General features: G+C 45.8%; 1 protein-coding gene across 7 annotated transcripts in view; it reads right to left on the minus strand.

Moving 5' to 3' along the window:
* adgrl1a (adhesion G protein-coupled receptor L1a) overlaps positions 1 to 26,284 on the minus strand; it is a 108,230-nt gene extending 81,946 nt beyond the window's left edge. For 3 of the 7 annotated variants that reach the window (XM_088316311.1, XM_088316312.1, XM_088316308.1), the window contains exon 1: positions 25,632 to 26,283. The gene's annotated coding sequence lies outside the window, so the exon portion shown is untranslated. Of the gene's footprint in view, positions 1 to 25,631 lie in introns of all 7 variants that reach the window. The other 4 variants (XM_088316314.1, XM_088316313.1, XM_088316309.1 and 1 more) reach the window with 3 other exon arrangements.
* Between the last annotated feature and the right edge of the window lie 314 nt (positions 26,285 to 26,598).

Consider the following 26,598-nt stretch of genomic DNA (forward strand, 5'->3'; position numbering starts at 1 on the left):
AGCTCCACGGCCAATTTCTCAGACTTTTCTTCTATTTTTCTCTCATTCGGCTTGGAATGGTTTGGTTTCACCGGTCCCGAATTCAATCAGTCGCGCCCCAATTGAAAAATGGGAGCAAAATGACAGAGGCCACGACAACAGTTTTTACGGAGAGAAGCAAAATTCAATGCGCACGGACATCATGACAGAACACACCAAGAAGTGGAAAGGCCTGAAATTGAACAGGAAGTCGGCGGCCATCTTGGTTTAAAGTCGTCAGTGGCACAACAACACTGGAAGGTTAGGAAAAAAAAAAAAATGTACGCCAGTTACCACGACCGACAAAATTTGGTGGACAAATGTAACAAAAGACGCCAGGGAAAAGTCTCGAGGACCCATGCCTGAAATGGAACAGAAAGTTTGAAGCAGGCACTTCTTCTTCAATGGTGCCAGCCAGAAATAAAAAAAAAAAAAAGAAAAATGAAATTGAACCATTTTGTTTTGAAGCAGCTTTTGGCCAAATTCCAGGACCTCCCACGTCTCTGATTGGTCAACAGCCCGGCTGCCCTCCTGCTCTCAATCAGCCTCGTTGCTTTTTATATTTCTTGTCCATTGATTTTAAAATGCTCCTTTCGAAGAAAAAAAAAAAAGAAAAAAAGAAGCGGCCGTGTTTAACTCGCCTTTTTGCCTCTTTGCAGGCCCCGTTTCAACATTTCTGAGCACTGTCCTTGGAGACGAACGCAAAGACGCTGAAGAGGGAGCGAGAAGCGGCTGCGGCTACTTTCGGCAGTGGACGAGTATTTTTTATTTTTTATTTTTATTAAATCTGAAATAAATGAATGTAGGGAGTTCACAATTAAAAGTTTAGCCAATCGGGGCAAATGCGGCGCACGTCTGTGTTGAATATCGCACGAAACATTCCGGTCCACAATCCCCGTTTCGACTTAGAAAAATAATCATCACAGCTTCCTCTCCTCCGCCCCGAAGTTCTTTCATTTGTTTCCGTTTTATCTTCGGGCCCACCGGCTTCGCCCGTTTCTACTTGTATTGGCACACTGATCAAACGCTTGCGGCTGCACCTTTTTTTCCTCTCGTTAAATCCTCCGCAAGCAAAAAAGGAGAACTCTTGGCGGCCCTTCGCCACGGAAGCCCGAGGCGAGCGAAGAAGACGAAGCGCAACATTAGGCAAGGGGAGAGGAACACGCCCCCCCCCCGACCGACCCCCTGCCGCACCTGCGCATGTTCGAGCAGATCACTTTATGGCAAAGTGCTTCGGGACACGTTTGCCAACGTTTACAGAGTAGAACACCCAAAATAAATAAATAAATAAAAAGACATTGTAATTCAATATCATAAAAGTTTCATTGTTTAACAATCGCAGAAAAAGAGGCTTGCCCTACCCCCGCTTTGCGTTTTTCCGATTAAATAATGATAATCTTTTATTGACTTTAATGAGCGAACAGTTTGACTGCAGAAAATAAGTTCAGTGGGGAGGGTCGTTACCTTTGAAATGTTTTTTTTTTTTAATTATTAATTTTTTTTATTATTAATTAATTTTTAATTTTTAATATATTTTTTAATTAATTAATTAATTTATTTTAAATTTTTTATTTTATTGATTTTTTTCAAAAAAAAGAGCTGCTGCGGCTTATACGCGGGTGCGCCTTATAGATCTGAAAATAGTGTATGTTCCAAACTGAGATTAAGAACCAAAAAAAAAAAAACGGAATGATTTGGAGTTCACTTTTTTGGGGAAATGCCAGCAGAGCTGAGTTCCCCCAACAATAGTTGCAAGGCCATCTCCCCCGTGTGAGCGCGTTAATATGTCTGGGAGAAGGAGACGTTTGGGCTCCCGAAGACGCACTTCTTATTCACAATCTTTGTTTCTTTTGACAGGCGAGACCGGAGAGAGAGAGAGAGTGAGAACAAAATTCCAGCGTTTTTCGAAGGAACTGCCCACGAAAATAAGAAAGCAAGCAAACAACTTTACCGTCACCTCGATAATGCACCGAAGAAAACGTTGAAGATGCGTCTGAAAGCATTCAAATAATCCTTGACCTCGTACGCTCTTGACTGTTCATATCCATAATTGAAGAAAGTAATGTTGAGTTGCAATTAGCGGAATACGTCCGTCCGAATGGAAAGAATGTGCCGGAGGGGAGGAGCGGAGCGACAAAGCATCACCGCCAAAGTGGGTCTTAACATGCAAGCTGCCCAAAACAGACGAGACACAACGAACATCTTGAACGAACTGGATGGCTCCATTTTTTTTTTTGCAGCAAATTCTTTCTCCTGGCTAATATTGAACATAAAAGCGCTCCATCACATCTGTTGCCTTCTCCCGCCGCCAATGTGGTGATGATGACAAGGACAACAGCGCCGAGTGCGTTATCGGCGGAGGGGATGTGACGCCGCGTTTCTACGGCAACACTCGGCGTGTTGCATTCACGTTGCTGTCAGCTTTTTTTGTGCGCATCCTGTGAACGGGGCCGAGACGAACGCGCTCAATCAGAGAGAAAAAAAAAATCGGAATTTTGGGACATTTTGAAGATTCACAATGGCTTTTGAATGATTATTATGCAAATAGGTCATCGATTAGTTGCCGATTAATCGTTTAGTCCTCGATGACATTTTTGGGTGAGCGAACGCACCTGGGTTGCGACATTAATGGTGATCCAGTGGCACGGTGCCACACGAAGTTGGCCACCAGTACAAATTTAATCATAATCGTTCATGCTTTTTAAATAATATAAATAAAAATTAATCAATGAGAATAAATCGTCTATAATTCAATATTTTGGCTTTTACATATTTAAATTGATCAATCATCTTTTTTTTTTTTACGCCCTCATTGTGCGCATTCAATTGAGTCAGGGCCAGTGGCGGTTCTGGCAGGGCCACCGCAACTTGGATCGTAAAACGACTTAATGTCAAACCATGACACTCAGTAAAGTTAGAAAGAAAAAAAAAAAAAAAACTGAATGTGAAAAAAACTGAAAGTTGCAAGCACCCACGGAGGAATTTGACCAGGAAGTTGTCCATTCGGCCATTTTGGCCAAATTCCAAGCATGCCAAGGGCCGCACCGGGACGAGGGAATTTGCAAGCAAGTATCCGAGACAGATGGGCGACACTTTTTTTTTTTTTTTTTTGCCTACGCCATCTCAAGTGGGAACATGTCATCAAAGTTTGATGATCATTTTGAGGCTTCGCCGCGCAAAAAAGGGGGCGAGGCCTCCATTCATCTCCGCTTAAATGTTTCCTTGTTCCTGCTTAACGAACAAGAAGATCAAGCTGAATTTGAAAACGCCGCGTCGGCCAAATAAGCCTCACGCCATTTATTTAGCCGAGTATTTACGAGGGCCGCATTCATCAAAGCTTCCCGCCAAGCCGATGATGAAGCAGCGGGACCGAACCCCGGGAGGACTCCCGCCTCCGGGGGAATGCGATGCGTGTGGTGACAAAGCGCCGTGCGGATCGATAGCGCCCGTTATTGATCGCCGATGATCAATGCCTCCTCCTTGTCTGTATCATCATCGCAACCGACCAGATTATCGAGCGCGGCGCCGCCCATTATCATTCACCGATACTGGATGGACTCTCGCACGCTGTTTTTTTTTGTTTTGTTTTTTTTCACATGGATGTAAAGGGCATCGGATTGATGATTTACGTCTCCCGTTTTGCCAGCGATGGCGAAGAAGACTGAAAAACTGGAAATGAATCCAACTGCGTGATCATTGTCGTCAAAAGATGATATTGTTCTGTCCAATTATTGGCGGTCATGAAGGCAACGAAGAGATTGATGGATTGACGATTGATTGGCTATCGCAACCGTCTATCAAATCTGACAGCCCGTTGACTTTGACAGAAGAGACGCTGGCACGATTGTATCTGAAGGCCTCGGACGGAATAGTGCCTGCTACTTGGATCGTGAAATCTGCCTAGCAACACGAGCTATCTGAATTCTGATTGGATAAAAACTCTCACCTACAAATTCATCACTAGGATATAATATGACATCAACGTGAAGAACACGATCACGATTTCTTGATTATGTTCGGCCAGCAGAGAAGGTCTTGCAGGCCTTGACCGCCCGCCACTGGTGTAGAGGATCATCCGATGTAGTAGCAAACTTATTACGGCGCTCATTAATACACTCATATAACCGTTAAGAATGGCATCTCGTCCGATAATCGTCTTGAACGACGCTCCCGCTAAGTCTCGTGTCATTAAAGGGGGAGTAGTTTTGTTTTAATTGACTTACGCCATTAGTATTCACGCGTTCGCTTCTTCAGCAGGGCCTGTACGCTTAATAAATGTTTTATGACTCTGTATGATTGCGATTTCAACTGCTCCTTAAGGAGGAGGGAGAGGGGGGGGGGTTGGAAATACAAGCAAATCTCAACGGAATGCGTTTTGACCTGGTGCATTGTGTGCGCTACGTCAAATTAGAGTGTAAAGTCGCACGGAGGGCGACGACGGAGAAAGATGAGAGAGAGCGAGACCGCGTCGCAGCGGGGGAGCGTGATGGGAAAAGACAAAAAAAAAGGAGGCGGAAAACGGGCGGAGAGGTGCGACGATCAGGCACTTAAGAGTCATTTGCTTAACGAAAGTGACAGACGCTCGCAAACGAGCGGCTTCGGCGGGAAGTCGGCAGCAAATTGCCGTGCTGGGAAAGGTTGAGGGAATAACAAAACAGTCTTCAATCTGTTTTTTTTTTTTTTTTTTTTTTTTAGAACATCATTCGGGTTGTGGGCAAGCTTGAGTCAATCTCAGGCCTTGACAGCCCACCACTGCTGGTATCGGCCCAATACCGATATCGAGTATTAGTGCCCGTGCATTTTTAGCTATTTGATTAATCCTATTTTTTTTTTTTAAGTAATCAACTAATTCTCTGGTTATCGCAATTTCATTCTGCCAAATATCGCAATCATCATCTGGCGCTTGCCAACCCATCGTGCTGTCCAATCAAAAAGTGACAAAAGAATGTCATTGAGACCCAATAGTGAGAAGTCAAAGTTGAGTGGCGTGAAAAAAAAATGCTGATAAAGACGGGGTGCAAGGATGCGCCTTAATCAAAATGTTTTTCAATTAACTCGACAATGAGGCCAACGCTCGTTAGCCGCGGCACACGCGAGAGATGACATTGCGAGCCGTGCAAAGCCTGTCATTAATATAATGATGACAGATTAGCGCTCCGGTGGGACGGCCTCCGCCAGCGCCGTGACAGCTGGACCCGCCGTGACATCACCTCGCCTCGACTCGACGGGTGGGGGGTGGGGGGGGGGGGGCGCGAGCGGGTAGCCCGGCCCCGCCCTTCCTCCTGTTTAACTTCCGCTTGAACAACAAAAGCGTGAGAGCGAGCGAGAAGAAACATAGCGCGCGCTCTCTTAATGCCCGGAGTGCGCCGGTGTTGCAGCTCGGCGCTGTTTGTTATCTCGCACGCAATCAATCACTCGGCCAGCAGAGCACGTGCGCGCGCGTTCCCATAGCGCACACACGCGCTGCTTCCTGCAGGAGTCGGACTCCCTTATACACGGTTGTCATGGCAACCCCATTAAGGGAGCCACTCCAGGCGGCAACTCGGGTGAAAATCGGCCTCTTTCTCGCTCGCTCTCTTTCCACTGACACACCTTCTTTTTTTCTTTGTCTCCCTCCGTGACTTCCTGCTCCTCGCCCGTTGTACATTCGCCGCTCGGCTTCGCGGCATCCTCGGCATGAACCCGTCTGCCCTCGGCTCTCCATTACCCGAGCTACCTTCTCACCTCTTTAGCCCTTATCGTGCTTCTATCTCGGACTTGTGAGCGCCCCCCCCCCCAACTCGCTGTCGCCATCCTTCTCCCGCCATCCATCCGGCAAGACGGAGGATCCACCTTTTCTCCGCCGTGTTTTCTCCCAATTAATGGGGAGATTTACAAGAGGAATCAGTCAGAGGGCAGCCTTTGGAGGACAGCTTTAATAAGGGCTCCGTGCTTCTCCGTGCTTCTCGTGCTTCTCGTGCTTCTCGTGCTTCTCGTGACGAGATGCTTTGCCATTTAAGAAGGTGCGGGGACAAGGGGCAGCGTACGAAATAAGGCCCTCCGATAATCAAATCGGACGCGTTAAAAAGGCCAGCTCATGATGGATGCCAATTTGCAGGTGCCTATATTGATATTGATAACTTCATTCATCAATACGGGGTCGGGACGGACGCCCGTAATGACCACATCTTAACTCATTCACGACCAGCCGAGTTAATAAAAAAAAAGAATCTTTGACGTCTTTAGCCGTCAATGGCAGTAAATGAGTTAATTGGTTGGCCTCGGCAGTCTTGACCATAATTTTTTCGATAAGAGCCGCTCCTCTTTATCCAAAAGACCGCCAAGGCTCGACCCCGCCCACCCCGATCCACGTCAACCCGGCTTGATGAGCAGGGCGATAACGCGGCGTGGTCGCGAGAGCGCACAGGAGGTCCCCGACTCCCCCCTCCACCCCCCCAGCCCCCGAGAACTAATCATGAGCCACAATGGCCGTACGCAGCGGCGAGGCCACGAGTGAGCGGGCGGCCCCCATGATGACAGGAGTGTCGGGAAAGAAAGGACGCAGAGAAATGGAGAGAGGGGACGGCTCAATGAAAGACCCGATTGAGAGGGAAGGGGAGAAGATGAGAGCGCTGGGGAGGGATTTCATTAAAGGAGGGGAGGATAAGGAGATGTCGAGTTCTAATGAGCGGATGAGAGCGGCGAGGGAGCCAGAAGCGGGCGTTAGAAGGCGGGGGGGGGGGGGGGGTCATCTGGATGTTTATCCGAGCTTCCTGTGAGAGCCGCCACACAAGTCCTCCCCCCGGAACGCCGCCACCTCTGACCTCGCTCCAGACCGTGCGATCCGGTTCTTCACTTATCCGTGCACGTACAACGTGCACCGCGCCCGCATCGCTGTGTGCGCGCTTTATACCAGTGCGCTCGTTTTGCACCACTACCGCTTCTCCTCGGGGAGATTCCAGTGTGCTTGAAAGTGGTACGAACCCTTTGGTAAGCTGCTGCTCAGGAAAGGGAGGAGGGGGAGGAGGGGGGGAGGAGGATGAAGACATCCAACAACGAGTATTGTGCTTCTGCGGAGGAGTGGAAATATTATTTCAAATGATTTAAATTACAAAAAAAACATCAAGTGCCAGCCTGGAATTGACAAAAAAAAAAAAAAATGCATCCAAACTAATCGGGAGGAGCTTAATCATGCAAAACGACAACGACCCGAAATATCAGTGACAACACAGCAAGGGGGGGAAAAAAAGTGGAAAATCTTAGACTGGCCGAGTCAATCCCCGGACCTGAACCCAATAGAGTATGCATTTGAAATTTGAAGCACAAAAGACTCTCTGTACCTTCCGCTAACGACCCGGGCTAAACTAAAATCCCCCAAGTCAACATGCAACATACAGCAGCGTTCATGAAAATAATATTGCGTGTTCTTAAATATGCAGAAATTGTACGAAAAAAATGAAATACACCCGAAGCGAGCTGCACTTCGAGGAATGACCGCTTCAGTACAGGGAGAGATTTACCTCTCAAAATGGACGAGCGGGAGAGTGCTCGGCGAACCTGTGATGAATATTTAAAGAAGACATGGAGGTAAGAACCTGGCCGTGGCTCACGGGAGGCGGGACAGAACCCGAAGTGGTGTTTGTGGGTGGCGAGAGGCGAGAGGCGGGGTGGGAGGACGTGGCGGGCAGCGGCGGGAGGTTGCGCCACTTAAGCCGAGGCCGCCGACTTAAAAAAAAAAAAAAAAAAAAAAAAAAAAAAAAAAAGCGGGACGGGTCATGCGTGGGTGGGGAGGCGGGACGCTCCTGCTGCCCAGACAGATGCCGCGCTTGTTAGGCCCCCAATTTGCTGTGCCAAGCGCCGCCCAGCGCTGGCTCAAAACAAACACCGGCGACACACACCACTGCGTGTGGGTGTGTGTGTGTGTGTGTGGGGGTGTGTGTGGGGGCGTGCGTGGGGTTGTGCGTGTGTGTGGAACGAGACTATTTGATAGCGTGTTCGGAAGCAGCAAAGCCTCGGCCCCTCTTCCGCCGCCATTTTAGAGGATCCATCTTAACTCTTTCAAGACACGATCTCAATCTTTTGCAGACGTCCACTGCAGTGGCAAGGAAAATAAAAGTGGCTCGAAAGCACAAAGAGAGGAGGACCAAAAACATGAAAAGGTGCAAAATCTTTTAGCAAAAAAATGGCAGATAATAGTAGTCGTTATCCTCTGCGTAGAATGACTAATGTTACGGCAGTTTACAGATCTGTTGTGAGTAGCACAATGACCATTGAATTGAAGCAAAAAAAAATGAATAAAAATTAAGTGGTAAAAATTGTATTCGGTTTTCAGTAAAAATGATTACCGTTTGTTTTTATAAAGCACACAGTGATATTTTTCTTGAAGACATGAACCACCTCAGTAGTTTATTTCAATAGTAAAATGAAAAAAATAATAAGAATAAAATAAATAAATATATATAATATATATATAAAATTATTATTTATTTATGATTAATTATAATCAATATCTCATTTTACAACAATTTATTTTTTTAATTTATTATTTTTTTTTATATTATTTTTTTTCTGATAGATTAACACAATATAAAGTCATTAATAAATACATTTAAATGAACCAATTTCAGCGGGAGGAAAACAACTAAATGAACGCCACAAATATTACAGTGAATGCTCGACGGGGCTCATTTATGAACGTGGCTCGCGGGGTCATACTTTGCCCGTTCGTGCTATATCATTTAGAGCGCTGGAAAAAAAAAATTGTATTGATCAGGTTTGTGTTGGAGCTGGAAAAGAAAATAGACGAAAAAAAAAAGGGGGGGTGATATAAAATGTTGATGGCTTGTTAAGACGGCATTCAAATGGGTGAGCGTACAGCAAGACGGCGGCAACGCCACAAGCGTCAAAACTTGGCGCACACACGCGCACACACACACACACACATCTCGCGCATTCATTTCATGAGCGGCACAGCAAGTCTTTGGGTGTCGATCCATAAACATCGATTCACGCTTGAGCAGCTCTTACTCGTTGATCTATTTACTCATTCGTTCACTTACGCGATTCTCCTCCAAAAAAGCAGCGGCCGCCGTGGCAAAAAAAAAAATAAAATTTGGACGGCTTCGCGTTTAGTGAATTTTGGGTTGCACGCCGACAACGTCCGCTTTCTGTGCCAATTTAAAATAATTTCATGAGTCTTTAGCAGTAATCGATACACCAAAAGCACCAGATTTTTATCTCGGATGAAATCAAACAATTTGGAAAAGTTCACCAGTGGGGTCAAAATTGTGTATTTTTTGGGGAGATTTATTTTTTTTTGCTCTACAAATGGCATTTGTGTCAAGCAATTATTATTGTAACAAATTTGTGACTCAACGCTTCATTCTTTCAACATTTTAGTTTTTTTCACGATATTAGGATTTGTGTCCTCACAAAGCATTTGTCGATATTTTATTTTTTATTTTTTCCCCCGTTCAATGACACGACACATAAGTATTACATGGACAAGAAAAAAGCAGTTATTAATTGAAACCCTATCAAGATTTTCTAAAATTTGCCCATCATTTCGTTCTTTGAGACAAGTTTTGTCCTCACAAGTTCGCTCCTGCACTTCAATTGTGTCAGTTTCCCAAATTAAAACAAAGAACTGCAATGTACTCCGCCCTACATTTTCCATCGTCATCAATAAGACAAATAAATAAATAAAATAAATCAAACCCGAGCCATCTGCCGCTACTGTAATAACGAGCGTGTCAGCATTGTGGCGTTGACAAATACCGTTCGGACAGCCGATTGTCAGCAAAAGACTTAAAAAAAAACTGGAGCACGATTAAATTCAAGTGATTTAGCCGGCGCTGACTGGTGAAAGCGACGGCGTCCGGGAGGTAGGCAGGCTTCAGACATCAACAATGGCGGAAATTAAATTCCATTTCAAGCTAATCCCATCGCCCGGACCTCGGCAGAAGGAGCCTCGCTGTTCTCGCGACGGTCGGCCAAATCCGTCTCGATGGTCCCGTCGCGCCAAGTGATGGCCAAAGCGCGAAAAATTGAGTTTGATCACCGGGAAGTGTGACCACCCCCCCCCCCCCCCCTCGCCACCCTCGAGGGGAATGGGACGGGGTCGGACGAGCGTCGGGCGAGGCGAGTGCGCCGAAGAGAGCGAGGAAGACAAGCGAGCAGAGCAAAGTGAAAGGCCAAAAGAGAGCGAGGCAGAAAACGGAGTGTGTGCATTAACGACATGCTAATTCTCTTGACATTTTACACCAGCGCCGCCATCACACGCACACAAGATGACAGAGGGGAAAAGCACAATCGCTTTTTTGTCACAGGACGCCCCGGCGTATCGACGGTACACTCATGTATGCGCGTGTTTTGCGTTGAATATGGATCAGCGCTCGGAATTATCTCGCCGCTCTCTAATAAGAGCTCGGGCTGGCGTGGCTTGGCTGCGATGTCGCTGCGAGAGTAAACAACTGATTACATGAAAAATGAAACGGCTCCCGCTGATTTATCGTACGGGGGAGTTTCAATCAAGCAGACGCGCGGGGGTTCATCGGCACAATATTGACCTAAGCGTCACCTGACCTTGTCAACGTGATGGAACGCACCACGGTTGAGTTATGGAACGCGATCGTCAAGAGTGACTACGGGGGGAAATTAAAAATCAATTAATCCATGAGGCTACTTTGCGATACAGTCCGACGGCATGTTTGCGAGTGGGCAGTTGAAGGCAAAAAATAAAAAATAAAAAAAATAAATAAATAAAAAAAAAACAGAGTGAGGAGAAAACAAAAAGCAGATGAAACAAATTGGGCGGAATTATGGAGAAGATGAAATGGGGCGCTCGGATGCGGCAACAATTATGTGGCGCCGAAAATGCACAGAAACTCTCTCTCTCCCCTGGGCTGGTGGAAAATGATGTCGGCGATGTAGCGGACTGACACATGGAGATAGATGCGCAAACAGCCGCCACATACACCTCGCTCGCACTCTCGCCGATTTGCATTTGTTTCACATCCAAGTCGATGAAACGCACGTCCAATTTTGCAGTCGCCGCACGTTCGGGGTGGCACTCAAATTCCGCCACTTGTGCACGCCGACCGGATTGGCGGGTCAACGCCGTTAAAGCTGACACGTTCTGTCGACACATCCGTCTCTAACCCCGATTACTTGCTCACTCGGGCTGGCACCTCGTTTGCCGTGAATTTACTGGTGGTGGGATAGAAAAATCGGGAAAATTTGCATGTCGCCGAAGAACACACTCATGGGGCACTCAAGTTTTTAAAAGTTGTATTTATTTATTTTTTATAATTTTTATTTTGTTTTTTTGGATCCATTTACTACCATTGACAGCGAAAGATCCGTTTTTTTTCCGTGTTTATGATTTTACAAACCCCCACAAAAATCTTTCAAAAAATACGCCATTTAACATTCAATGGCCAAATTAAATTAAAAAAAAAAAATTATGAAAAACTCCTAAAAAAGAACATTTTCACATGCCAAAACTGCAAATATGCATGGAAGGACTGTAGTTCTAAGTTGTAATATCACAATTCCCCACTAGATGGCAGGCATGTCGAAGTTGTTTTATACCACAAAGTGAGCAAGTCTCACATTCTTTTTGTGGCTTTGGAATGATATGTGCCTCGATAATCAGAAAATTTTGAACGAGTTGATTTTTGTGAAAAAAAAGTAGTTTTGTGCCGTCCTTGAATTGCAATTTTTATGCGAGCGACCCCGTGTGCACTAAAAAAAATGTGTTTATTTGGTTCTTTGCTTCAAACTTTTTCGGTTAGGATGTGTATCAAAAAATGTTGATCAAAAAATAAAGGTCAAAGGTCAAATTTCAAGTCTGATTGATGTACTCAGGTAAAAATCGGCTAAGCAAATTAGCGATTAGCCTTTGGACTACGCTGCTCTCGATGGTTGCAGGCAGAGAACATAAAAACGGATCGCTCGTTGCGTTGTTTTACATTTATGGCGAAGAAATGTTTGACATCCAAATATCGACCGTCGTCATGATTTTACGACCGTGTTAGCATAGATTAGCGATAGCCTCGCGGGTTGGCTTCACTTTATGACGCCATCATTAAAACAACATCGTTTGAGACGTCGGGTTCATCGTGTCCGGTCACATCATTTGTGACGATGATCTGGGATGACTCTTCCCACATTATTCCGGCCCCCCCCCCCAAAATCTCGGCCGCCACCCGCTCGGTTTCTCAGCCATTGTTCCCGTCCGTGCTGTCCTTTCTCTCCGTCACACACTTCTCATCCAGTCCATTCCTCGGTTAAGCCTCCTCCAAGGAAGACACAGACCCTCGGCTCATCTCGTTTCGTCTCCCTCTTCATCCCGAGCGCTTCCAATAAAAGATTTAGAAGCTCCTTTAAGTGATAATCAGGTTGTCATCCGTGCAGGCCAAAATCAGAGGTCTGCTAAATAAAGGCTCCTCTGTGCGGGCTGGCAGCTCGCTGTGCTTAAATAGGTGACACCGGAGTGCATTCTGAGCACGGCGGATCGATGCCAGAGGCCCCCCCCCCCCCCCCCCCTCACCTCCCCTCCCCCGAAATTAACCCAGACAAAGTTGAGCGCTCGATAACAGCGCGAGGATGGGCAGCTTGCTCCCAATTTTCGGATGAACTCTCACCGGACGCGTCCTGACGCCTCCGCCCCGCGCTCGCATCGTGACAACCACGCCGCTTTTTGTTTCCGCGGGAATCGAATGCGTCGACGGACGCGGCAATCGTGGCCGCCATCTTCCTTCAATCCTTCGACCGTCCCATCATCTCATCACGTCTCACGACTGCCAATTTGCCGCTTGGCCCCATCTCACGCCCTCAAAATAGCCCGGCTGTCGCCTGCGGTGTCATATCACGAGACGCGCCTCAAGCCTGGATGGACGAGATGTGCGCCATCGCTGACCTCATGCGACGACTCGCCGCGGTGGTCCACCTCCACTCTCACGTCGTTTGCGTGCCCCCCTTGCGTTAAAAAGCTCTCCAACCCCACGATGGCAATCGAAAAACTCCCTCCGTGGTTCCTTTGGCCAACTTTGATTTCCCGTCCATCAAGGGGGGTGCGCGGCGCTTGGATTAGCACTCTCTTGTTTATCTGCTGGTCCGGTTTTATCTATCGCTAAGCTATCCAGTGTGAGGCCGCCGCCCCCCCGCCACTGCATTAATCCGCTATCAGCCAAAGCATCCATCCATCACCCCGCTGTCTATCACGTCAGATCCATCATCCGCCCATCTGCCTCACGCGGACGTCGCTCCGAGATCATCTCCTGCGGGAGAGCCCGATTGGCCGGCGAAGAAACAGGAGGGTCGGAGGGAAGATTATGACCTTGGCCTTCTCGGCCTTTCTTTCTCCCTCGTTTATTAGCCGGCGGGTTTGATGCCTTTTCATTTTTTTCTTTTTTTTTTTGTCCTAGTCGGCTAACGAAGGCCAGCGCAGGGAGCGATGGCGTCTCCAGACGGCGGTCAGAAATCCCGTAAAACCACGTCTGCAACTATCGTATTTTCCGGACTATAAGCCGCTTTTGAAATTTTGAAAAGCGACTTTTCTGTGGATTTTTTTTCACCACTAGGGGCGCTCCATCGCTCAGAAAATACACTAAATACATAAAAAAAATAAAATTCTGTTCTGTTTTAATGAGCAAAGTTGTTGCCATGTTAAAAGTTTTAGCAATCTGTTTATGAACCTTCACAATACAAAATCGTTCTGTACATGCCGTAAACAACGCCTTGTTTTTCAACATCGAAAACTGCGGCTTACAGCCTGGAGCGGCTTGTATATTATTAATATTTTTGTTATTAATTATTTATTTATTTATTTATTTATTTTTAAAGGAGCGGATGTGGTTTATATGCACGTGCGCCTTATAGTCCGGAAAACAAGAGCTACTTCTCAACTTTTATAGGATGGCATAAATGACAACATTTTTCCCGCCTGTCCCTTAATTACAACGATGCCCTCGCAGGAGGCAAAGGAGAGCGAGCATGAAAATTTCAGGAGTGTGAGCAGTCCGACTGGCAAACACTTCGAGCACATTCACGCCTCAGCTGCTGTCGACCACCGCCAACATGCAAACTCTCACGTGGGGGGAAAAAAAAAAAAAAAAATTCTTAGCATTTTATGCTCGCAATTTTTTTGTTTGTGTTCAAATCTGTTTACGTTTAAATAAAGTGTAGACTGACGGCTAAAACTTTCTCACTCTCTTGCCCACTTTCTTTTAAAAAAAAAAAAGTCTTAATATTCTCTCGATATCACGGATTTTCACCTCACTTTCTCCACACACACACACACACACACTTTCGCACCCACACGCACCCACACGCACACACACACCTTCACGAGTGTGCGGGATATTGTGGAAAGCCTCGCAGCTTAAAAAGAGCTCAATATCGACTTTCATCAGAGGTCATTTAGATTTCCATCCATATGATGGCGGGTGCAGAGGTGGAGTGTAGGACGAGTGCACGACCCACGGTGTGAATAAAGGCACTTTTTGGAGAAGCGGCGCGCAAGCACACCTTTTAGTGCGTTTTGTGAAATGCAAATGGTCGTCCGGAATGCGGGCTGAAGTCGCGTGATGATTCCAAAACAAAATCTTTTTGGGTGAAGAGGAACATGGGGGGAGGGCGGGGGCGAGAGAACACGTGGAAAGAACAAGTCGAGGAGAAGCAAACGGAGCCGATTTGTGGGAATTAGAAAACCTTGAACGTGTTTACGGGGAACAAATCGAGGCACCTGCAGGTCGCGGTAACTCGGTTTGAGAGCCGCACACAAACGTGATTGTTTCATACCAAACGGCCGGGCGATATTTTCATTTTTTTCTCGAACAATAGAGATGAGGAGCGGTGGGGGGGGATTTTTGCGTCGATGTTTTTGTTGTGATAATGATTTTACGGCACCCTCGAAGGCGCGTCGGAACATGAAAGCGCGACAAAACGCGCGCTCGCCTTTGTTTGCGACGCCAAACGAAGCGCCTCGCAGACAAAGATCGATTTGAAGGTGATGCAAATGAGTTTTTCCTCATTTCTCCAGGGCTAATCTTGTTAGCATGCGGCTGGCGTGGAAGCGTCGCCTTAATGGCGTGTCCCCCCCCCCCCCGCGCGCGGCACGGCACCTTTAAGACGCAAGCGACAAAGCTGAAGGTGAGTTTTTCCTTGAAAGACGGCAAGCCATTAAGAAGTCTCGTCAATTTGTTGACGGGTGCTTTACAGTAATAAAGGCTCCTCGTCCCACATTGAGCGCAACGATTTAGATCTTTCACACGTTGCGCAAGTCATTCATCGACTGCACTCTCCCGAGACGGCCGACGCGATAGGAGAGTTGAAAACTAATGCGCAGAAAACGTTAGAGCACAGGTACGGAACTCAAGGCCGCCGACAGCATTGTCTGTTTGCCGCAAGTTTTCGACGAGTTCGCCATCCAAAAAAAAAAAAAAAAGGTGATGTTTTAGTTGCTCAACACAGAACGAATTAGGCAGAGCTGGGCACTTGACCCTTTTTGGGCGGTCAGCCCCCCCCGCCCTCCGGCCTCAGTCTCAGTACTGTCCCGGCCTCATAAAAATTGTTGACCTCCGACCCCTGTTCTTGGTTAATCAAACCCTTTTTTAAAATTCACGCCCCCAGCCCCAAAAATCGCCGTCCGGTCGTACCGAACCGTTCCACCCCCGGGATGGACTGCCCAGCTCGGGTATTTGGTCAAGAAAGCGCATCCAAACACAGTGCAGCTCTGCCTCTTGCTCAGTGCTTCTCAATTATTTTCTAGCAAGAAGAAAAAACGCGGAGTTAATATTCGCGGCGCACAATGGGCAAGGAGAGCGCCACTGCCACCTACTGGTGTGGATGTGCAATTACACTTTATTGTAATACAGCGGAAAAAAATTGCATGTTCCTTAGGTTCACACACACCCCCCTCAGCATCAGATCGCCCCGCCCCCCCCCCGCCCAGGGGGGCCCGCCCCACTATTTGAGAAGCACTGTTTTACTGATCAAATTTGTTCATTTATTACAAACATCACCACATGGATGAAAATAAAAATAACAAGCCATCTCCTTGGCAAACAATCAGCTGATGCCGAGACACATTTTGTTCCCTCGCTGTACCAGATGTGAATACAACCATGACCTTAAACCCAAACCATCACAAAGAACATCTTGATTTCTGATTTCCGATGATATAAATTGACTCGTGACTTCACAATCCGCCAACTAACTAAAAGATTTACTCGGTTTAATTTTAGACTGGAAACAAAACAAAACATGTCCCCTTTAAATACATCACTTCCCCAGCAAGTGCCTTTGTAGATTAATTCCAGCAGGTGCACCAAAATAGCGATTTTACTAATGACAACTACACAAGATGAGCGGAAATAGCTCCGTAAAGTGCAAAAAAAAAAAAAAAAATCTGTGTCAGTTGAGATTCTGAGCTTCGTGATATCCACAGCCCTCGGTTTCAACGCGCCAGACGGGTGAAGTCTCTCCTTTTAAATCGGTAATGAGCCTAAACAAACACCTCCAAACAAATGTTCCCCATCAGCAGGCGGCGGAATCAGATGAGACAGCTGTCACGAAGCATCATCCGTCCGCAGTTGCTTCTAATTAGGGCGCTGCTTTACCTCCTTTGACAGGTACCGCTCAATCGCCACAGCGCTGCCGAAGCAAACGTCGAGGGGAGAGGGGGGGGGGGCCACCGCTGTTACGCAATGACACCTCTCACGGTGTGCATGAGCGGGCGAACGCCTTGGTTGTTTTGCAAAACTGATGAGAAAAGCGTTTGCCGGTTGCTGCATTTGGCAAACACCGATGCATGTTGACAAGAACAAACTAATTCGGCTGGGAGTTTAATTAGCTGGATAAAAAGTTTGCCATCATTAAAAAATTGGGGGGTTTTAAACAGGTTTAATTTTGGGGGAAAAAGGAAAATAAATCAAAGTATTTTTAAAGTTGCTAAGTAGTGCTGAGCCATGACAATTATTTTAAAATAACTTGAGTGGAAGAGAGGCTTGAAAAAGCTGCTAAGCTAACTAGCGCCAAGTCGTGACAATAATTAAACAATGCCACAACTTGATTAAAAAAATATAAATCAAATATAACTCGACGACAACTACTCAACCCCAAATAACTGAGAAGCGCTATGCTAGCTAGCATTAGCAAGGCTAATTCGCACCGACTATTGACGTAAGCTATCTTCAGCTACTTGTTCAAAGCAAAGAGACTCTCGGGCGAGGCCCCAAAAAACTTGAAATCATCATGTTAAGTAAAAGTTGAAGCTAAAAATCTTCTCCTTACGACAGCACTTTACTTAAATCTCACAAAATTATTCCTGGCGCACGCTCCCGTAGATGTGATTGTCACTCCATTAGCGCCTACTTGGAATGCAAATAAATAATTTTTTTTAAAAATGCAGAGGTTGCAGAAGTTGTCAGAATTTGATGAGTGACACAAACAACAAAAGTCATCCAACCCCAAAAAAAGGCTCGGCGACATTTGTTTTCACCGCAGAAAATTAATCAAGGAGTGGACAAATAGCTGTATAAATACTGCAGATCACCAGATCGATAGCGCACACTCAATTCATTTCGAGTTCCGCCACGTGCGGCGCGGTTCGCATTGCGCGCTGATTAAACTGGCACCGCATTAAATTCACCCAATCAATAAGATTTTCAAATAAATCAAGTGGCGTGGACGACTCCGGCCAAGTGGTCATGCGAGAAGACATTAGAATTCCCGAAGAAGAAACGCCGCGTTTAGTTTTTGCCATTCGCAATGAAAAGGGAGTCATCGAGGAAACAATAAACGAGGCGCACGTCATGAGAAGAAACGCCGCGGTCGTCGTTGAGGTAATATTAAGATATTGCCGGCCAGGGTGAACTCTTTTTTATTTTCTCCTGGCCACCCGAGCTAAACTAAAACGTCCTTGAATGACGATGTTTGTTTCTGGATGCGTCCAGAAAATGGATGAATAGATGGAGAAGCACATTGAAGGTCCTGGACGCTGGTCTAGACCTTTTTTTTATTTTTTTTTTATTAGCAGTACAAAAGGACGACAGCAGCTTCAGTGCTATCTTTGTACTGAAAGGACACGATGCAGAGGGGGTGCGGGGGGGTGCCTGTTTGTTCAGAGCTCATTACCACAGCTTCTGTGTGTTGCAGGGTTAAAGTGCAGCTGTGGGAAAGCTGGAATGATTTTTTATGATTTTTGTCATTCAATATCCAACCAAGACTTGTAAAACGTCAGGCGCCGTGGCACTTAGTGGGTAAACGGGCAATCATAAAAAGCGGCGCAAAGGTAATGCTCATTAGCATACATTATTAACATGCAGCATGTAACGACAAAAATATGATTATTAACCGTGCTGGGGTTGAAATGCTTCAGGGGTTTGAAAAAGAAAAAAAAACACAAACTGTCAAGAATTTTGTATATTGACACGAGTTAACCTGACTAACTTGTTGAATCTTGGGTTGTTCTATTTCCTGATAGTTTGCTCGAAACATAAATTGCTAAAAATGAATAACACGCAGAACGAAAGCAATTTAAGAGTTATATAAGCCAAAAACAACAGGAAGTAGGATTTTGCTAAATCATTTTCTCGATTCAAGTTAGCGTAGCGCCGCTAAATTACACACGGGCAATTATTGTTGCGTGTTAAATTAGCGTAAATTAGCATAGCTTTGGTAAAGTTAGGTTAAGGTGAAGAGACACAATGCGGACTCAGATGAAAGATTGGCCAACCAAAACGGTGTATTTATGGGTCAAATTAAGCTAAATAACATGATTAGCATATTGCAAAATACGATATAACACAACCCATTTCTGTATTTTGGCCATGTGAGCTAAACTAGCATATGCTAGCATAGATTGGTTGACATCACAAATTTAAGTATTCGAAATAGCTATGGCAAATATAACAACCGATTTTTCTACCACATTAGCCTGGATATGATTTGAAAAACAATCAGTTTATAACTTAATCTCTCCTTAACAACAAAGCTAGCATAGTTGCTATACATTTTAGGCTACTATATCAAGCTGAATTACATGATACCTTTATTTAGCCTTAAAATCGTCTTAAACATAATACGTTGATATACTAAAATGGTGTCAATTACACAGGTTAGCATAGCTTTGCTATTTACATATTGAATTTGTTACATGGGCAAAACCATCATGCTAATTATTCCAACTAATTCAATTTTACACCTATTTTTTGAGTCCTAGTGATCTCTCATATGTAAACGCGACACAATGTGCGGTGGTTCACTGGACGTGAGCTGCCTTCTACCTCCATCTGAGCCATTTAATATGCAAATTTACAATGTTCTGATTGTGGCTAGCATATTAGCGCATTAGCGACATGCCGGTTTGCAACGTATCCAAAGTACAAAGGCTAGAGCAGCCATAAATGCCCGTGAATTGAATGAAGAAGATCAAGTAGCAGCATTAATAATGCAGTCAGCCTGCAAACAAAGCGGACATATGGACGAGAGAAAAACATTCAAACAGCGCAGGGGCGACATATGTCCAAGCAGATTGGAAAAGGCGGCGGAGAGGCTTTTCGATACAATTCGAGCACGGTGGTCAACAAGAGGTGAACGTACGATACTGCGAGTGTGGTTGGTGTTTTTGTCTCATTGTTATCAAGGAGGGGTTGAGGGAGGCTGAGTTGCGGAGGGGTTGCAAAGGGTGCCAGGAGCCAAGCGTCGGCGGCAAAGGGGCAGTCTCAGGTGAGGCCCGCACAGTCCCAACGTAATTATAATCCTTAATTAATCCACCCCGGATGTGCTCTCCTGCTCGTTGAGCTCACTTTCCATCACGCCTCCTCTTCAGGTCCTCTGCTCTTTCGTTTTCCCACACACATACACACACCTGCACGCACACGCACGTTTATCGTCCAACATGATCCACTCTCAAGCAGTGGTGCGCAAACTTTTTACACCATGTTGTAGGGCAGAACCATTTAAAAACAAAATGATCAATCTTTTTTTCCCTTCAATTTTACGATTCCGATTTAATATGAGATTATTATTTTTTTAAGGACCTGCTCTAGTGTTTTTTTGAGGGGGGGGTGTTGTGAACGTTGACTGGCAGTCTTTTGTGTACGTTCATTCAATATTATTGTACGCCACTGTAACTTTGAGCACAGTTTGAACATTAACGTTGTGTTTAAATATGGGAAAATTGCAAAACTACATTTCCTGATTCAATTAAAATCGAAGATATCATGCACATAAGTACGCCAGTAAATAAAAAAGGCAATGAATGGAAATGCAACCATATTAAACTTGAGAACTGGACTGCAATGGATATTTTTTTTTTTTTTAAATGAAGCCACTGGAACGTTTTGCGCAGTTTGAACATTCAGATTTTTTTTTTGCGTACCACTAGAGGGAGCCCACGTACCACCAGTGGTACACGTACTGCACTGTAAGGGGCAGTTCGGAACTCGCCGCACCTGCTGGAACAAAATATTTGAGAACCTGTGTTCAATGGAATAACTACTTTTCTAAATCAGTTGCCTGGATGGAACAGACAGATGGACACACGGACACACACAAACACGCGCACACACACACACGTGTGCACGCACAAACACGCACACGCTGTTAATACATTGTCTCTCCTAATTTTGCAGCCTGACTGAACGTGTCGATGTTGAGCGTTAGACTTTAAAAGGGGTCGTACACGCTATTAAGAAGACGGCTGCCAGGACAAAGAGGTGACAGTATTGACGTCGCGAGAGCCGCGAGGACCGAAGGAGGCGACGACTCCCGCCATTAACACTGCGCCTCCCGTTTTCGAGCCAATTACGCCACCGGCCATCAGCAAAACATGAAGATTGATCGGACAAGCTACGAGGTCAATTGATCGGCGTTTGCGCTCATTTGCGTGCGACTCTTCTTTTTCGTGGTACAGGTGGGACGCGGGAAGCCCCTTTGATTGAGGACACGGCGTTTTTCCGGGGCTCAATACGAAAACTCTTGGCCGTACTTTATCGTTAAGTTACCTTAGGTGTGAAGTGTACTAAACAGGAAGTTTACCGTCAAAATAAAAGCACGTAGCCTTAGACCGGAAGTTGCACTTTTCGATGGAAAATCTAATAAAATATAATAAATAAAATCACTCCTACTGTTCCAAAAATGAGTTACAAAGCGTGACGGGCAACTCCTTGAAAAATGCGCAAAACGTTTTTACTTTCCTACGCATACAAATACAGTTGCTCTTTTTTTTTTTTTTTTGCAGGCTGCAACATTCAATATTGTTTGCTATTAGAGCAACAGCCTCCCGATCGATCCTGCAGCTTTAAGAGCGCTTGTTGCCCTTCTAAAGCTTTGGCAGGAGCAGCCATGACCGACTTCACTGAAATGCCAAACAACCAGTAGGGCAAGGTTATATTGATTTTGGATGGGGGCGGGGGGGAGAGAGAGGGGGGGGCGGTCCTGTCCTTTCCTCAAGTGGCGATTTCCTTAAAACCCATTCAACGTGCGGTAATACGAGCAAACCGAATGATCTGAATACTGCTTTGGAGATGAGTGGCGAAAATCAGGCGAGCGACAAAAGGGGCAATCACGAGTGGCCATTTCAAGATTACAGTAACATTGCAAGTATTTGCTGGTGAAAATTGCACAGCCTTGCACTCTGAAAGAACGCCAAACAGAAACGGCGGCGGGCATGATTGTTCCCATTGATCGAGTATCAGGGTCTGGGTCTTTTCAGTCGCTGTCGCAGTCAATAGACGGCACCCAAATATACCACTCACTCAATCCCATGTGTTGCCCGCCAGCTAATTTAACACCCACTCAATTTATGAAAAACAGTCCCCATCGATTCTTTTTTTGTGTGTGTGTGTGTGTGTTCGTGCTCTCCTGTTGCCGCCGCTTATTTTCGCCCGGCTGGCGCCGACGCGAGCAAGGCCGGCAGCCGTGGAATTGAATTAGTACGTGAAATGGGTTCCAGGAAAACGGATCCCTCAGAACCCAAAGCTCAAGCCTTTAACACCGGCTTTTAGCATCACACGGCGACATGGCAACGACAAGATCCTCGTCGCTGAGCGTTTTGTGCCCGACACTCCGATTTGCCGTCAGTGTCATCCGTCCATCCTTTGGCAGGAGTTCCGCCTCCTAATTGGAGAAACCGGGCCTATAACGGCTGGCTTTGATTGGCGGGCCATAATGGGTTCGAAAATTTGACGGAGAGGCCGGACCAGGAGCAGATGGATGGATGGATGAATCAACTTACAACATTCTTTGGAAATCGCAATCGCCCACAGATGTGAATCTATTTTTTTTTTTGCCTTTCACTATCTTTAGTCACACTTCCCGTTATTCAGCCACTACGAAAACTTTGCGTGGCGCCGCGGGGGAAGCGTCTGTCATGTGACTGCCGAGCTCAGTTTGACTGGATGGAGTCAAAACGTCGCCAGCGGTGACGTCGGCTCGGTGAAACGAAAACACGGTGACGGCGCCCGAGGCGGAAGTCGCTCCGACGAACCAAAACAAAAACATGGCGTCAGCCATCACACATTTCAAAATATATCACTCAATGTAAAACCGACGCCGGCCTAGCGGGTGCTAACGTCGCCGTTATTTCGTTCCGAAAGCCTTCGTCCAAATTCCGTTAAAGCGATCCGTGCCGCGTTTTATTATCGGAAAAGACAAGCGCAAGTGAAGCGATGCCCCGCCCCCAACGTATTGGTCAAGCCCCGCCCCCCTAAGCCCCAAGACAGCAAAAATCCTGCTACCATGCCTGATGCCATCAGAAAAGTTGAGCGTCACCTTAAAAAAGCATATTGGACTCAAATAAAAGTAAAATGGAGAAATTAAAATCACGGGAAGAACATAAAAAGCTCACGCCTGAATTGAAGACGAACCACAATTTCCACCGTTGCTGCCACTGCTTGTCATTACCGGGCGCAAAATGCAAGCCAGCAATTTCCCGCGGCAAAGAAAACAAACAAAAAAAAAAACACAATTGGCTATTTTGGCTGGCGATAATTAGTCGAAATCATTTCCGCGGCGGTAAAACATCGAAGCGCAAAAAAGCGTCCTGACGACGGCCGTGGCTTTCCTGTCCTGACTCGCCATTCGCCAGGACAAAAAAAGCGCCCGCCACCTTCGCCAACAAGCCCAACGGATACGAGCGGCTTGTTCCCAAACAATGTGGAGACAAAAAAAACAAAAAAAAACGCACGTAAACATCCGACAATACGCGGCGCGACTTCCATCAGTCGTGCTTGCCGTCTAATCGGAAGGAAAACTCACTCATCACATCTCGCAATTACCACACTTAAATCATTAACGGAAAAATATTCATCGGGATGATTGCTTTTTTTTCTTTTTTTTTTTTGTCAAAATGACTTTTTTTTTTATTTAGTGGAAAAAAGAAAAAAAAATCAAATCTTGCAAAAGGTTTGTTTTGAATGGATTATAATTGCCGACAATTTTGAAAAAAAAAAAAAGTTTATCATTATGAGCTTAAAAGCAGCGAGCAAAACAAGAAACGTGAAAACATTGCTGCACTTTTCAGGCGTAATTTGCAAATCGCAATTTTATTTTTTTTTTTAATTTTCTTTGTGAGTGTTGAGAAAGTGTTATGAAGTGACATTTTGCCTCGCCGTTGCGACGAACGAGACTGTGAAATGTGAGAAATCAAAACGCTGCACAGATGGACGGCGTATTGGCGCAATTGTTGCACCGCCGCGAGGCGTTATTATATCTTTAATGACGCTACTTTGCCGAGCCCAAAGGCCAGCGCCGCTTCAACTACAACTTTTTCAACGCGTCCTTGACAGCTTACCAACAAAAGTCCAACTAAAAGCATTTTTTTTTAACACAGACGTCAATGTTCCCTCGATTCTAATTAACGACGATTTCTTTGAAAATATCGTCATCGCTTGCACTTTTTTTAATATTTTTTTTTTTTATTATTTAAAAGGAATAAACAAGGCAGGTGTCCCGAGGACATGAGGAAATTCGACGTCACGGGTCAATTTCTGAAATTGATATTCGTGGCTGTCTTTCTGATGATTCCTCATTAGCATATTCATCGAGGAAGCCTCGTTAAGAAAGCTGCAGGGAGTGCATGCGTATTTGAGAGACGAGGCATGCAAAGGAAACAAGACGAGTCACTTTTGGGACATTTCACCTCCATTTATGCATGCAGAAAAATTAAAAATGTATATGCGTGTGTGTGTGAGTGTGGGGGGGGGTGTGCGTGAGTGTGTGTGCGCGCAGCTGCCGTTTGCATGCGTGCCCGTTCACCCGTGCATGAGCGGAGAGAGCCGGCGAATGAATTTAGCAGAAAAATATATATCCAGTGTGTCTATGTGGCAAGAAACGAGCAGCACAAACGGCAACGTCTCAATTGTGAACGGCAATCAATCGATTTACGGCCGGTGACTTCGGAAAAAAGTCTGACGCCCATGAATGCCAAGCTAATAAGGTAGGAATATTATTCAGCCAGTGAGAGGCGAGAATCATTTTTTCTGATAGCGATGTAGACGCACAGACAAGAAGGTGTGTGAGGGGGGGTGGGGGGGGGTAAATCCCTCTGTTTCCCAGGGAGGGCGGGTTTGGCAGTAAACCAATTCCGAATCTGGCTTCTTGAACGGCCAGATAACGCCATCAGACAGTTCCAATATTGCTGTTTTTTTTTTTTTTACCCACCTGAAGAATTTGAATTTCATTTAACACCACAGCCCCCCCCCCCTCTCTCTCACCACACCGCCACCGACTCAGGATAGACATGCCAATTTCAGGACCTGCAATTGTCGTGGCCAAACACAATGCAACGTTGTGAAATGAGCAAAAAGGCTTCCCGGCAGGAAATAACGAGCTCTCTTGCCCTCTTTTGTTTTGCGGCCTAGCGCCGTTTCAATTTCATCACAACAACAACAACACAAAGACAAAAGCTTTCATTTCTTCCGCTGCAGCAACAGCGTAGGCTGCCCGTGTGTATTTTGTTTTTATTACGTTTTATTATGCGAGGGAATTAGATCAGCATAGCTTCACCATATGAACCCTGAGATGAAATGTTTAATTACAGCGAGGAAGAAGCAGGAGGAGGGGGTCTTTCGTTCTCTTTTTTTTTTCATGTTTATCTCAGAACCATTTGCCACGACTTCGCTCAAGTTTAAAGGTAAATTAAAGTCCGACTCCATTTGCTGCGGGGACATTTGCCAAGGACTCTTGTGGCCCTCCTCTTCCTCGCTCCCTTTCCATCCCTCCTCCTCCTCCTCCTCCTCCGGAGGGCAAGTGGCCCACAGGTCAGGATTTGACAAGGTGGAGGATTAATGGTGTACTCTGTACGGGATGTTGAGTAGTTCACTTTGTGGCTCTGAGCTCCTTGTACTGTAAATTCATAAACACTTGTCTAGGGGGGGGGGGCTGCTATTGGGAAATATTCCATGCACGCTTGTCCTTTTTGGTCGCATTTAAAAAAAATAAATAAAATAAAAATGCCCATCTTTGCTGCCAGTGCAAAGCAGGGATGCAAATCAGAGTCCATCGATATTAATAATGCATAACGCACAAGCGAATCTCACATTCAGACAAAATCCGGAGGATGCAAGCGTGCACGTGTGTGATGTGAAAATGATCAAAATGAAAAAAAAAAAAAGGTTTCCTACCTGTGGTCGTGCAAATTTTCTCTTGCTGGGGAAGCTGAGTGGGGCTCATTCATTCGTTCATTCGTTCATTCTGGCGTCCCGCCTCACTTTCTTGCACGCTTCTTCTTCCTTCCTTCCTCTCTCCTCCTCTCTGGGTGCCACCTTCGTGCGGATGCATACGAATTAAAAATTAATAGCAGCCTGCTGTCTTAAAGGCGAAAGCACATAGCCGCCCCCCCACCCCCAAAAAAAGAGGGAAAAGTCAAAAATGGGTCGTTTCGGGAGGAAGGTGTTGCTCCTCACTGGTTAAAATGCGCTCGTGTGGCCAGCAAAATAAACATCGTCAGCATCGTCCCGGTTTAAAAAAAAAAAAGACTCAAAAGGACACGCGGGTTAGCGCCACACACACGCACACACACAAAAAATAAAAAGTCGATGTATATTTTTTGCTTTCTCGATGAAATGTCCTTGATTCCGGCGCGTGTGAACGTTCTCCTCGGCCGCTCGCAGCCTCAAATGAGAGGCGATGAGGAGGCAAAGCGAGCAGGAGAGGAAGGACGCTCTCCTCTCTCGCACTCTCATGCGCCGAAACGATGCGCGCACTCACGCGCACGCGCACACACACACGCCCCTCCGCCCTCACTCCACGGTCAGTCGAAAGACAGCTCATGCACACACAGACACGAAGTAATAAAAAAAAAAAAATAAAAAAAAGATCCACAAGCTCCTTTTGGGCCAGTGCACTTCGTCGTCGAGCTGTTTCGAAGCTGACATGAAAAACTGGTGGCGCCTGGTCGTCGTCTCGTTTACGGTTTAGAAACGCCCCCCAACGTCCAAATAAGGAAATTGTTATGTGCCACTTCCGCCCTTAGTGCCAGTCAACGCCCAGCAGTTCACGTGGGGTATTTATCGTTAATTGTTACATGTTTTCGTTTATTAAAAAAAATGTAGGAGAAAAATAAATGTTAAAAAAAAGTCAATAATACTG

This window comes from Idiotropiscis lumnitzeri, chromosome 15 (genome assembly GCF_059441095.1).
Source record: "Idiotropiscis lumnitzeri isolate Australia: NSW breed Sydney's pygmy pipehorse chromosome 15, RoL_Ilum_1.0, whole genome shotgun sequence".
NCBI lineage: Eukaryota > Metazoa > Chordata > Actinopteri > Syngnathiformes > Syngnathidae > Idiotropiscis > Idiotropiscis lumnitzeri.